Below are 15934 nucleotides of genomic sequence, written 5' to 3'. Positions count from 1 at the left end.
ATTGAGTCTAACCCCAGAATTTCACGGATTCAACTGCCTTTAACTGGGTGCCCCAAATGATATAGTTACGCTCTAGGGAGTTATTCTTCTTCCAGAAATTCATTACGACGCATTTTTCCAAATTTAATTCTAACTGCCAAGCATCGCACCAAGCTTGGATAGCAGCAAGGTCATTCGTTAGTTCATCTATATCTTTGCTGGAACGGATTTCTCTGTAAACTACAGCGTCGTCTGCAAATAATCGTAACTTGCTCTGCACTACTTCGCCAATGTCGTTTATATAAAGAAGGAATAGGAGTGGGCCAATGACACTACCCTGAGGAACGCCAGAAGTCACTCTAACCTCATTGGAGACTGCACCGTCTAATACTACTTTTTGGACGCGGTCGCTCAAAAATTCTCTAAACCAGGAAATGACATCTTCGTCTAGACCATAAGATTTCAGTTTTATTATTAACTTTCCGTGGGGTACTTTATCAAATGCGTTTTTTAAATCAAGAAAAATCGCGTCTACTGGAATGTTGTCTTCCCCGGAGACTAAAATACCGTGGGCGAAAAGCGCTAACTGAGTTTCGCACGATCTGCTTTTCCTGAATCCATGTTGAGTTCCCATTAATAAGTTTTGCGCGTCTAGGTGTTTCATTACCGAGCTGACTACTGACTGAAATATTCCCATCCTAACTCGTTTAACATACTTGAAACGCTGCACTTTTTGTCGTAACAACTCATCACAAATCTGGCCGCCCTGCGCTGTACTCGATTAATTTCACCTGTTAGTCCTACCTCGTAAGGGTCCCACACGCTAGCAGCATATTCCAAGTGAGGCCTCACTAGAGTCAGGTAGCTTATTTCTTTCACCTTTTTTGGGCATTTACCGAGAATTCTTTTTACAAATCCAAGTTTACGGTTGCTTGAATGATTTCCGTGAATGATATGAGCGCACGGCGTCCATCTTGCCGTTGGCATACACCTCGGAATTTTAAGATCATATTTAAAATTTTGGAAGCAAAGTAACCATATGCAAAGCTCAAATAATAATATGTACTTTGAGAGAACATAAATTCACAAACATCAATTGTCTAAAATGGGTAATTCGGAAATGACATTCGGGATATTCAATGAATAAAAACGTCGTTTTTCTCATCTACATCTACATCTACAAATTACCCTGCGAGCCACCTCTAGGGTGTTTGGCAGGGGGTGATCAATCACCAGCATGCAGCATGCATTTGGACTCCCACATGCACACCACACCGTCCAAGAAACGTCCCGTATAATAACAAACTATACTACTATATGCTGTTAGAAATAGAATATAGAATAGAAATTCAGAAACAATTTTCTCCTCGATTGTCAATATTTTGTGTAATTTACAATTATTAAAAAATATTACATGAGATGAGCGCTGAAGTTTGGGTTGAGAGCCCCAATTAATGACAAAATCTCTGTTTATTCGGTGAACACAGTAGAACGAAAATGAGCCGTTACGTTATCTTGGCTCCCCTATGAAATCACAATATTGCCTATCTCTCATCATTGAAGGTAAACATAAGAATTAAATTTCAAGCATTTCCCAATTTGCTTGAATGATTCCGTGAATAATATAAATGATATGGTCATTTGAAGAGTAAGTTTCCTTGTGATCATGTTCTAGAGCGCACTATCTTGAAGCAGAATGATCGTTGCCCTTCAGCGAAAACAACTTATTTTAACTTATGTACTTCGTTACGAGTTCACAAAACGCACGATTTATGAAAGTGGTTTTCCGCTATCAATTCGTACCGTTCTAATCTCTACTTAGTACGTCATAACCCACCGAAAGACGAATGAATTTAATTCGAATGATCTTTCGAATGAAAATTCACCGTGTAAAGCGGCCTTTATGCCTTCTCATCTTGTCTGTATGAGCAGTTGGCAAGTTTTTCCTTTGCATGAATGTGGACGTATTTGTTAGCATGCAATTTTCAATTCTTTGCAACTTTCCAATTCCCAGGTCAGAACAGGGTTTGCCATTGTTGAGCGTCGAGCGAGAGGGCTTTCCTATCCCACCCCAAAGTTGATGGCTGCAGCGTTGCCAAGTCAAAAGGGGACTTTTAGCGCACATTGGACAAAATTCTTGAAAATCATCGTAGAAAGACGATCAAAAAAGGACCGTATTTCTGGTGTCATCAAGAAGACGATAAAGGCAATAAATTGTTGATAGCACGAGAGGAACTATAAAATCAAAATTATACTACACGTGGCCCACATGGGTGGGGGCCCTCCCGGTGTTTTGGGTCCATCCGTCGCGAGCTCGGACCCCGGGAAAGGGTCGGATTAGGCTCGGAGTCGAGGGTGAACCCTCATTAGGGCGACTGACCATCGGTAGTCCCCACGAGAGCGACATTAACCCACATAATTAATTGAAACTAACAATTAAAAATAAATAAATTCTCATCGCTCTTTTATTGGGTTTAGAACGCTAATACCACAAATTGATAATAAACAGAAAATAAATTTATTTTAATAAAATATAAAAAATATATAAACTATTTATAGACAAGTAATACAGTTAATCTTTTACTAGCACTTGCACTTTCGAAAGTGGCAGACAAAATGACAGTCAGTAGAATACAACAGTGAAGAGAGTTTTTACCTTTCATTTACACTACTATGTGCTGGCACATTCATTTCCATTGATCTTGTCCTCAATAGATACTATTTTAACAATAGACACACCTAGATTAAAATCTAAAAAAGAAACTTTTACAAACAACAAAATAGGATAATTCTAAAAAGCAGCCATGAATGAAATTTCTCTCATTATATTTCTCTTAAAATAAAATCCTGATGATACGACAAGAAGAAACATTTCGTTGAAAAAGAGTTATGTATTTATCGAAGACTGAGGAATATCACATCCATGCGTCCCTAGAAGATCCGATGAACGCATGCGTGATTATATCGCTGCATTCCTATGCATAGGATATACTTTCTTCCTCCCTTCATTGAAAATGGTAGAGTAAGTTACAGTGAATGGGAACTTAAACCTACGATTGGCTCAACAACTAGGACGGCAATTATTTCAATATTTTCACTCACTGTTGAGAAATATTCCCGGGAATAATGACATGGATATATCTTGATTGATAAATGTAACACATTCTTTTATGTTGATTCAGAACCTTGGAGAATATATCTTCATAAAATAAGCCAAGACCTACACTCCAATCCACTGAATCAACATTTAACAGAGGCCATATTAACGATTATAAATTGCTTCATTATGGAGAAAATGATGAAATGTTGTAATTTTCCGCTTGAGACGATTAAATTATACACGTAGAGTATGTCCACTGTCTTTTTCTAATGGAAGTCTAAGAAAACTGACGGACTATAAAATTTTACACAAATCCTATTTCAATTTGATCCATAATATCATCTGGTGATGATAAATATGATAATACGAAATGAATTGAAATAGGTTTCATGATAAAAACTTTTAGCGGACACTTGTCATTCACTTTTATCACCAAGTATTCATGTTTTATGTTTCCATCGGCAGGTTAATTTGAAATGTTATAAATACGGTTTTGAAACAAAATAGGACCTTTTAAAAAGTTTTCCAAAGAAATTCCTAACTTATATATTTTAGTGACTTTCTAGAGTACCAAAAAATTAAAAACATACGTATGTATGAATAACTATGGTGATAATATTCCAATATGCGCACTTAATTATATTTTTCCCCTGGTACCCCAAGCAACTCAGTTCCGAAGCTGTTGGCATTTCTCGCACATTTCTAGTTCCTGCGTCACCTTATCCGCAGCCTGACCTTGTAACGCACGTTTTCTACCAGATCTATTTCCCCGGATACCTAGCGTACTTCAAACGCCTCCAGGGTGGTCACGCCAGGCATATATTCAAGAGCTCAAATTTGGCCGTGCGCCATTAAATGCAAACTGTCCTCCGTGACCGATTAAACGCTCGCGAAAATTGGACGCCAGGCGTGCGATTTAATTGCACTCCGAGTCCCCAATACTCGGCCTCGTGCGTCAGAATTGAATTCAAAATGCGAAATCTAGCGAAATCTCCTTGCAACCATGGTGACATACGGATTTCTGTGACTCGACGTTGACTTCCAAGTCCGTCCAAAAGTGATTTTGCCGGCGGCGGCGTAGGGAAGCATAAAAAAGTGACGGTTTTGTGCCGCAAAATGCAGAGTTGAGCCGCGGTTTTACCAGTTGACGAATAATAACACCATGTTTTCGGGCCTTCACGATAAAAAGGAATTGTAACCTGTGTCAATGAAATAGTTTAAACTCATTATGCAGAATTTCAGTAATAAATAATAAGCTATAATTAACATAAATTAAGAATGGTTACTCAAAAAAGCGAGCTTAAGGTCAGAAAAATAGTCATTTCATTATTAAATAGCGTAAAGAAGTTCTGACTAGTAAGCGTAGAGAGGTTTCCGGCATAATGAAATCTTGCATTCCCCTAATTCCTTATGCATACTGTTTTGGGTAATTACATAAAAAATATTATCATGAACAATGAGTGAGCAAAATACATCAAAAGGACCTTCACGGAAAACTGTAATAAGGGAATGGAAAAGGAATCTCAAATTCCTCTGGCCGCGGTCAAACCCGCGCAGAGGTCCTTCGGTAGTTTTTCTCCTCATTCAGCCGATCCTAAATAGTAATATAAGAAAGCTTGGAGGTAGATACAATGACGGAAAAGAAATGTGCAGGTAATAGACATGAAAAACACATCCCAGTACAATGATGTATCGAACTCGTCAAAACAGGTAAATGAAGACTGAATAATAGCCCTTCTAGCTCAACGGGGAAGCCAAAAATAAAGGGATGACACAGAGACGGCAAACAATTCAAACAACGGGTTATAATGCTCGAAAGTGACAAAAATGATCGAATATTGTGATTGAGTATTCCAAATAGTGACAAGGTTAGTGAATTATATTTTATCTAGGAATCATAAAGATGGAAGGAATCATAAAAATGCGAATACAAGGAATCATAAAAATGCGAATAAAAAATAAAATTTATATCAGAAAAACTTGAGTCACCAATTCAAACCTGTAAATAAAATACTTCACCAACGAAAAAACAAAGGAAATATGCGAAGGAGCAAAGGGCACCAAAGAATTGGTCAAGCTAATTATGTTTTTAATTCGAATCAGACTAATTTACAGCAAAATAACACCACACCTGTCACAACCTTACATTAAATGTTTGAAAATATCAAGATTATTAGATTATACTATTACTACATGGAAAGGACGTTAAAAATTATATTTTCCGCAGAGAGAAGTTGCAATAACAGCTGTAAGTGATTCTCAAACGAATGCATATCTGCTGTAACCTTTTGCAGCGGACGTTCGATTCTCCACGGTTTCAAAATAAACCGCGAGATATTTTGCTGCAAAGAGAATTCAGTGCGAATTCCAATACGTGTGGCCGATAACGTAAGAGAGCGACATTCAAAGAACAGCTGCTCTGACATTTTCGCGAACATCACACGCTCATGAAAATGGCTGCATCTTCCTACTCGCGTCAAGATGACCGCAAAAATCTTGTATCTAAATTATTACAATAGTAAATGCCTTTCCATACAATTTCCGTAATTATTATTAATAAAAGATGGTGAAGATTTCTCGGACGAGTAGCACATCGAAACTTTTGAGCCATCGGCCTGAGATTCGCATGCCCTGGACCCCTCGCTAGCAAATTACGCTTTTGTTGACACGAATTAGTGCCTATAGGTTTCGCAAAAATTCTTTACTTTCAAGCAACAACTTTTAAGATTCTTATAAAATTCCAATTAGACAAATGTGATGAATATCTAATAAATAAAACTACATATCGATGGCTAAGTTCTAACAAAAAGTGTATCAAAATTTGCCCGATCTGAGCTAATACTACTTACTGTTAATAAAAAATAAAATTCAAGCTAAAAACAACTATTTGTTTGCAAATGTAAGCTTCTTTTTCAGTTTGATGTATTTTTGGTTTTTAATTTCAATTAAAATTATATGCAATTAAAAAATTAAAAAACTCCGGAAAAGTTGCTAATTTTGAGATAATTACGGTTGAAACTTAGCCATCGATATGTTTGTTAACAAATCGAGTTGGTTATCATGAATTTCAATTTTTAATTTAGTACAAATAGATGAAAGTTGAATTAAATGGACTGAAATCGTGTACAAAGAATAAATATTTCTATTATTTCAGGAGCCGTGTTTTAATAATGATTTTTTCCTCATTTAATCAATGAAATATAAAGCCGTACCTCTCATTACCTTGATCAGGATGTGCCTTCAAAAATAAAATTTCGGCGAATAGGGCTTTGCTCGGAGGGACTAATGCATTCTAGAGCGTATTTTTCAGTTCCTTAGTCCCTAATGGTTAGTAACAACAGAAAAGAATAGCGATGGCAACAAGAAACGATTATTTCTTCGCTAAATTCAGTTAGCAACCGCTACTAATAGCTATAACATTTATTCTGGGGGTTCTTAGTTGAAGTTCACGGTTAGCGCGGAAGTACACTTCATACTATGTACTATAAGCATTTATGGGGAAGAAACCCTAAATAAAGCATGAACGGCAAATTAAAAGAGAAATTAGAACAAAAGTTAGTAATTTATGAAATAATCATCTTTTGTGCCTCACAAAAATAAGAAAAAATAATTCTATAGCCCTGTGACCATCAAAATGCATTTGCAATGAGGCGATTCAACAACCTAATGGACAATTTAACATGATGTCCCTCCAATACTTCGTTCCGTTTATTTTATCACCAATAAAATAAGTGTACATTTTCAGACTTTTTTCATTTGTTTCAACATGGTAACCACAGTTGCCCTCGTTCTGTCACTATACAAATATCATAAATATTTCATAATGAAAATCATCACCTCTACATTGTAAAGGATCATGAATATATGAAACGTAAAATAAACTGAGGGGAGAAAATTCAATAGGAATACCTTAAAAAAAAAAATATTTATTGCAATTTTCAATTAGAATACGTCATTCGGTGTGTGTACGAAATAACAGCGATACGTAATTTCTCACACGGCTGCAAACTCATTTTAAACTAAATTCTTATTTGTTACTTGGTAACGCTTGCGAGAATTCTCTTAAAAAACCTATTAATTCTGTAAAAATCCAATTTATAGGCAACGATTCAACGAATACGAAACCTTGAACTGGCTATAAAAATCTCACCTGAGTAAAAATAATACAAAGCCTTGGTAAAATGCTGAGTTTAAATGTCCTTTCTCTTTGGCATGCCTTCCACTCAACTAAAAAGTCGCCCGTGCGCGACGCCACAGTCAATGCCCTGTGTTCCTTTGGAACTTCCTCAAAGCAACTAAATAGATGCTTTATAAAAGTTGCCAGTGCGCGTGGGCTATAACTCATTTCCAAGGGTATTCTGATAGTTTTTACTCCCTAAATGGTTTTAACCATTTTCTGACTTATTTTCAGTTTATATATTTTTTTATTTCATTGAAATAAATTATACTTACGTCTTATTCTCACTTTTTGATATTAGCGTTTTAAATCCGATAAAAATGATGATAATTAATTTATTTTTAATGGTTAGTTTCAATTGTCTATGCGAATTAGGGTTTTCACAGGAAGAGACCCGGAAGTTTTTCCTAATCCATAGCATCCGGTTCAAGGCGAATGATTTTGTTCTCTGTAGATTTTTCGCACAATATATCATGCGTTCGATTATGGAATATTTCGTAGTAATCAGAAGAAACAAACTGTGAAAAATTTCAAGCCGACCCGACAGTGGGAAGTGGGTTAAAAATTATTACAACATTGCATCAATGCTACAGACACACGAAGGCATAAAGGTGAGAAAAAGAGTGTAAAAAACGAAGAAGTGTAAGATATGAGGACAAGAATAATTAGGGAAAGGGCTTAAATTCATGGAGTTCTTGAAGTTCGATTTGGGTAAAAATTAAAGAGAAGGAAAGAGTAGAAGAGAATGTTTATTTTTGCTAGACGATAAGCTGATATTCACAGTAATCCACTACGGAAGGTCAAATTTCCGATGAGAAATGCGACGCTTAGTGGCTAAAAACAGCTTTCACAAAACATTTTTGCGAGCTCACCCAAGCCAATATTAATATGCGGCTAGACTAATAATAATCTGTTAAGGGAGCACACTCATGGCCTCATGCGCTCCTATCCCTCTTCCATGCATATGCTTCTGCCTCTCTCCCACGCTTCCAATCCACTAACCATCGGCCCATTGAACCCACTCACCGTAAAAAGGCAAGCCCTTGGCAGTCACACTCTCCCTTTCGGTAATAATCTCCTCCTATGCCCCGTCCCCCGGCTATAATTAGGAAGGCCCATCACAGAACCCCACGGTGCCTTTCTTCTCCCAAACACGTATTCTTTCTTCGGATGAATCGATTCCGAAAGTTGATCCTCGATTTCACCGATTCTTGCGCCTCGTTCTGATCACCATTGGTGCAGCGATATTGGCATGGTGATTGCATACAGGAGGACCAGTTCCATTCCGTAGAAGGCTGATTACTTACTGTTGCCACTTCGGTCGTATATTAAACGGTTTTCAAAAATATCAGCTGGTGAGGAAAGCAATACGATCCACTTTATTCCAATATTTTGCAGTGTAGTGTTTGCAATTGCGAGAAATAGCATATCAGATCACAATCACCGTGTATTTAAATTTCGGTTAAATAAAACCCCTAATTACACCTTATTTCCCCGTGAAACTCGGATCAGTTTGTCCGTCAGCGACGCGAGTGGCGACTTTTGTAAACGCATTTAAATGCGCGGTGGGTGACAACACATTTAGAGAACAACTTGAGGGTACTCTTTTGTGATACATAATCGTTGATAAAAACTACCGTGCATTCACACGACGGTGAAACCTGTGCCGCCCTCCAGTGCTGAAATCTAGAGTAAACGAGAAACTGACAAAGGTGTTAAGGTAAGTAGGATTAAGATATTAATGTGCTCAATGTGTATATAGCTTCTTATACTTCTTCTTCCGCCCATATTCTTTCTCGCTGGGACAACTCGATGAAAAAATGGATCAATGGGAGTTTCACAAACTTTTCGTCTTTCTCCTGTCACTTCCTCTTCCGGTTTCCCAGCGCCTAGCCACCGTAAAATTGCAACGTTAGGAACTACTTGCACTACTGTCTGGACTTACATTCACACCACTAGTTCCCCAACTATCGATAGGGCGATCGCTGGAACAATCCTGGTCTGAAAGAGGTAACGGGAACGACTAAAGTCGATTGCGATTCCATCGATTCCAGGAAGACAAATATTTTGAAAATAGACAATAAGGTTGGGGCATAAAGGCTGCCACACACCTGAGCCATTATTAATTTAGCAATTTATATCGGAAACTGTAAAATCTGTTATTATTTTATTACAGCTGAGTATAAGTTACTATTATGCTAATTCGCTTTTGCTAATAAATATACTTTTTGTACCACTCGATTGTCCTTGTAATTTTATACCATCCGATTCTTAAATTTTAATTACATCAATGCTAGTAAAAATACAAACAGCCGAAGTAATTTTCCTCACTTTTTTATTTGCTCAAACGGTTCCAATGTTTTCACAGCATCATCACGAACTGTCTCTATCAAGATCACTCTCTAATGATGTGAAAACATTGAAATCGGTTGAGCAAATTAAAAAAGGGGAAAATTACTACAGCTGTTTGTATCATTACTAGCATTGCTTTCATTAAAATTTAAGAATCGAATGGAATAAAATTACAAAGACAATTTGAGTGGCCCACAAAATATTGCGTCGCCACCATCGATGAATTTCCACAAAGTGAACTCGTCGACAGTCAATCTTACAACAATATCACTGAAAAATAAATACCCCACGTTTTAGAATGAATAATATAATCGAGAATCGATTTGAAAGAATCGGAATCGAAAAAAAGTGGAATCGACTCATCCCTAATTCTTTCCCATGAGGCGGAAGGCTCCCTGAGGCCAAACCAACCGCCCAAAGAAAACTCTATAAGCTACAGGGGTGGATTGGTCGCGGGGTAGGGGAATCTAATAATCGAAGGAAAATATTGGAAAGGACGAGCCAAGTGTGAGGGCTTTTATCTCCAGTTCTTTCACGAGTAGCCGCGCCTAATTGGTCTCCGAGGTACCGATTATAGGATTTATTCCAGGAAGGGAATCATAGAGAAAAAAACTGGTAAGGGCTATTGAACAGCCAAACTAATGTTCGGATAATTAGTAGTCGGATGTGATATGCATTCAGTTATGAGTTCGGAAAGGGAATAGTCCGCAAAATAAACAAAAAATGTCTGCGTCCCATAGGAGTTGTAAGAGCATCCTTATCGATTACTTAGGTTCTGAAGAATACGAGGCATTTTAGGAGGTTGACTGTAAACAACTATCAGCAAAAATATAAGAATGACAGTGGATGAATTATTGATCAGCAGATTTTAATTTGAGTACGAACTCTATCGTTAATCCCGCGAAAATGACGGTAACTGATGATGATATAGATTGACGGTAAATGATTGAGACCTGACCACAGTATAATAGTGTATGATATTTCCACATTGAATACAGATACGCCTACAAATTAGACGCAGCAGCTATCAAAAATCGAAAAAAAGGCATAAGGTAAACGACGATACTTCTCTAACTACAAATACTAAAAATGATCTATAAATCAGTTAATATATACATGAACAACATTCCCGTTCACTTGTAAATGAGGGCAGCATAACACATGTAACCATCAGGGCACTGGGCACACACCGCTCTTAAAACATAAGTACAATTTCACATAGTAAATAAGGCACAGAAGAATAGTTTCTGGTAATATTACATGTTATGAACCCTCCTATATTAATGAAAGTGATTAATACATAAAGATAAACATATCTAAAGAATAAAGCTAATACAATGAGCAAAGCGTGAGCTCTTTCTAAAAATATTTCATTCTTCAAAAGATTACACAATATTAAATGTAGAAAATCATTACAGTGAGTAATCAAACCACCTAATAAAAAACCTATCAAATGTACACAAACATTTAAATATAACATTCCTAAACTACATTACTAAGTGCATATGTGCTTGTGAACTTCTAAAATGGATGATTTTAAGTCAAACTAATTATATTTGCATTTGAAATCGCTTGCGGACTTGACATCACAAAAAGAGACTTTTGTGAAATTGCCACGAACACATTAAATTTTATAGAGGGATTTGATGAGCAAATACATATGTTGGGCGTTTACATATCCTTGTTCACTCTAAATTCTAAGGAGTTCCTACAGTATCACATCCTCCTTGAAACCGGACATGGTTCAGTTTCCTTGAAGATATCCAAGTCCAAGGAATCGTGCCAGATCTTGCGGTGCAAAGGATAAACCTTGGGATGCTCTCAGGATGATTGGCCAGCATAAAAGCCGGCTTAGGTTACGCACTCATCCCCGTTTCGCCCTCCTCGGAGGAAGAATATTCCTCCCTAAATGTATCCAAAAGATTTCCTCGCGATCCTAAGTTCCTACTCCTTTACTTTCAGATCGGAAGGCTTCATGAACCGCATTCAAAAAGAAATAACTACATCGGAAAAAGCACAATGGGTAACAATGGATACACACTACCGTATGACGCATGTTACCACAAGCATAGATGACTGCTAACTGACTATATGGAAAAATGACTGTTAGAACAGTCGTCAGCGGGACTTCAACTGTTTTTTTTTGCTCGCACGAAGCATTTGTAGTTCTCATACCACCACTGCAAAGAAAAATGAAAAGGTAATGAGGATATTGACATTTGAAATTCATTTGCGCACGCGTTTATCTTTAGTTCCTAACAATATTATTTTAAAAACCATTACGAATTTCACAAGATTTACTGAACCCATTTCCTAAAGGTATTTTTATATTGTTAAACAGTAGTTTTAAAGTAAATAAAATTTCCCCGACACATTTCCTATGCATTGCTGAAAATAAACATCCACCCGCAAGAGAAAAGGTAAGAATAGATTAAGCAAAGAGCATTTCCAGTGGCAATTTCACGGTTCTTGAAAAGTTCCTCAATCATAAAAAAGGCTCAATTAAGAACTAATTGTAATAGAGACTTGTCGATGACGCTTACATCAATATTTTAAGCCAAATATTTAAACAAACGATACATTTTTAGGTTAATCAATAATTCGGTACCGCGCTACATAAAACTATATTTCATCACTCCTATGCCGCCAATATACCAAATTCTATAAAACTAAGTATACTGCACGCTCAGACACGCGAACGAAAGCAGTGCCATAACTTATTTAAGTGATGCTGCACAAAAATACTTTCCTTCACAACTAAATAAATAGTTATAATGTGACTTATTTCCATTTATAACATGAGCGCTCCTGCTTACCTATAACTACACTATGTTTTACTCTGGTAAATAATATTAGAATTGATGAAATTGAACGTATAATAAAAGTAAGATTTATGATGTCTTTCTTACTAATAACTATCAAATAAACATTTGCACTTTTTGAAATAAGTAGCTGAGCTTTCTAGGTCTACTAATAGGGTAGTTTCCTTCATCAAAGAAAGCGAAAGGCATTGATTGCGATTCGTTACCCACCATTAGTGTATTCATAATATAAAATTATTTGGTTTTAGAAATACCGGTTTAGACGAATGGCAAGGGTCAATTTTATCCTCATTTGAAAAAGGCCAAATTGGCGCCCATGCGAAGCCACTCCACGTGACGTCACAGGGGCCTAGTTTCTATACGAGTAGATAGGAGTTTTACATCGTCTGAGGTTACCAATGCATGCATGAGGCACAGAGCTCAGGGAAACATGTCTTAATAATCACCTATTAAAAATGGCTAAGGCCGGAAAGTTTTCCTCGTTTGATAAGGTATTAATAATCCTTATTTAAGCCAAGCGCTACCAGCTAGCATGGTACTCTGCTACCTGCTAGCATCCTGCGTCGTATCAGCGCTCAGAACCTCGCCCCAAGGTCACCTCACTTGCGGCAGCGGGAACCAGAATGACGTCACACGGGAGATTACCCGGCATTCATACTTGCCCGTCGCGTTTTCGCGCGCTTGAAATTTTTCACTTTTCATTTAATCGCGAAAAATAAATATCGTCATTTAAAAATCTAAAAGCGTGAAATACGTACTCCAGGAGTAATAATCTTTAGATTTAGGCAATAGAAAAATAATGGGAAACCACCCTATTGCATGTTTTTCCTATTGTAACGGCATTATTTTTAGTACTGTTTGACCTATGCTTCTTTGCGTTAATACATTTGTCTGACACAAGCCTTGCATGGATTAACTTATCAGAAAAAATAGCCTTCAACAAATGATAGCTTTCAATGTAAGTGTATTTGTACTGTACTCCTGAGTTGCAAGGAGGAATGCATAATAGACGGGAGCTCGTATCGCCTAAATGCATATGCACATGGTGAATAGCTATTTATTTTTCCTTTCTATCTATTAAATACACATGTAGCGCATTGGAAGTTTCATGTTCGTGAAGGTCCACCCCCTGCCAAACACCCCAGAGGTGTCTCGGAGAGGGTCCATAAATATTTTAACGAAGGAAACAAATCCGCAAAGATTGATTTTCAGGAGAGTTGCTGTCATGCATACACTTCCCCCACTTCTGAGGTAATTAGACACCCTGCAACACTCAAGTAAGGTCCTTCAATTTCCCACTCCAATCAGTCAACCTAATCAGAAAAACTTTCGTCCAAGTGGATAATGGAAAGAGGAGAAACTAGGTACGAGTGATCGACTATCCTTGCTTACCGGAGTGAAAGTGCACCCAATCGCTTCAGCCATCATGAAATCTCCAACGAAGTGGTCATATTGGGCAATTTCTCAACCGCCCGAAACGATACAGCTTGCCGCCACCTGCAATGCATGCTGAAAAGGTAATGCTTCCCGCAGAGCCGGACTTTCACGCTACGTGACTGATGTACACCGATAACGAGGAAAGGTGAGATTTTCAACGAGCGGTCTCCCGACATTACCCATGCTGCACCGCTCACGCACTCATTTGATTCCCCTGGAGCACCTTTTGCGCGATGCATTCGCGAAATTGCTCTCCCAGTAGATTGATACCCATCACGTTAAACGTGATCGCTATCGAAGGCGTTAGGACTGATGGTTATCTCTCCATAACTGCGAATAGGGGTATGCAGTACATAACGGCAAGCCAGTATATACGGCATATTTTCCAATAAGCCCATTAATGAGTTTTTTACATTATTTCATTTACTTGATTTTATTTCTCGGAAGGAATATCATTATAAAAATGCACCTTGCACGCTCTTGTTACTTGCATTGGGTCATTACAGGCAACACCTAATACAAAACAAAACATCGCCAAGTATTAATACTGATGAATTTTGGGGGTCAATATTGACAAACATGTACCGCAAAAGTTTTAGTAAATTGACCTGTTGTAGAAAATGTAAAAGTTTTCAATTGCTGATTTGACTTGTTTTACGTTTTTCATTGCTCTTTTGTTTTTTTTTTGGCTGACTGGGTTTTTATCGTGATTATTCCCTGTATGAGTCTTGTCTTGTTCTGCGCTGCGAAGAAGCAACCAATAAATTCATGTTGAGATAAGTCGATCTTTCATTACGGAACCTCAACATGGTAGCAGAGCGTGGTTCCTTGCGTTCCTTGGTTGCTTAAATAGTCTTCGTTGCTTTCAATCGTGTTTTTTCGCGAGTTAAATAACGTTTTCGCGCCACGTTCTCGTTTGGACATTTGCTTGGTTGCACTTGTGAACGAACTGTTTGCTGTTAAGTGTAAAGCATGGAGCTCCATGGAATCGAGAAGTTACGCGGTAGTGAGAACTGGACAATTTGGAAATTCTCGGTGAAAAATGTACTACGAGGTATTGAAAATGCATACGAGGTCTGCACTGGCGAGGTCTCAAAACCAGAGGTTGTGGGAAGCAATTCATCCTCTAATGAGCGCACTTCCTATGATGCAGCGTATAGAGTTTGGGACAAGGCGGATCGAGCGGCATGCCAAGTCTTGGTAAGGTCTATTGAATCTAAAGTGGCTGCTCTTCTCGTCGCGTGTGACTCGGCGAGAGACATGTGGTGCAAATTGCATGCTGTATTCGAACAACAGACTAAACAAGCTGCTCACACTGTTCAAGCGGAATTTTTTGGCTTCAATATGAGCCTCGCCGACGATATGGTCACTCATATCGCGAAGTTTGAAGGGTTAGTCTTACGAATGCAGCAGTTAAACGTGAATCCGGATGAGTCATCGTTGATGGTTAAGTTACTGGACACATTGCCCGACGAGTACGAGAGTCTGAAACAGGCATGGTGGGCGAGACCTGAAGATCATCAGACCTTCGCAAATTTGGTGGCAGTGCTGACTTCTGATGAAATACGTCGTTTGAAACGAGCTGAAAGAAAGGAAGAGGCAGTAGCACTGATGACTGTAAAATCTAAAATTCAGGGAAATAGCAATTTTTCCACTTATGCCGCAGGTTCAAGTAGAAAGAAAGGGGAATCTTCACGAGAGAAAGTAAAAGATAAAAGGAAAATCAAGTGCTATGGTTGTGGTGGACAAGGGCACATGAAAAAGGATTGTCCTAGTTGGAAACAGAAGAGGGTACAAAATAAATATAGTGCGCCAGACCGTAATGATGAGGCTGATCAGGCTTTCATTATTGAACTTTTGAATGCAGACTGTTGGTGATATGTGGGTTGTAGACACCGGTGCCACCGATCATATATCTAACCAGAAAGAATGTTTCTCTTCTTTTGAACAGTTTTCAACGCCACTGAAAATACATATTGGCGACAAATCCACAATGGATGCACTAGGTAAAGGGACAATCAAGTTTGAATCCTGTGTTAACGGTAAATTGCTACCGTGTCGCATGGA

This window comes from Ischnura elegans, chromosome 10 (genome assembly GCF_921293095.1).
Source record: "Ischnura elegans chromosome 10, ioIscEleg1.1, whole genome shotgun sequence".
NCBI lineage: Eukaryota > Metazoa > Arthropoda > Insecta > Odonata > Coenagrionidae > Ischnura > Ischnura elegans.
Note: the sequence above shows the minus strand (reverse complement) of the source record.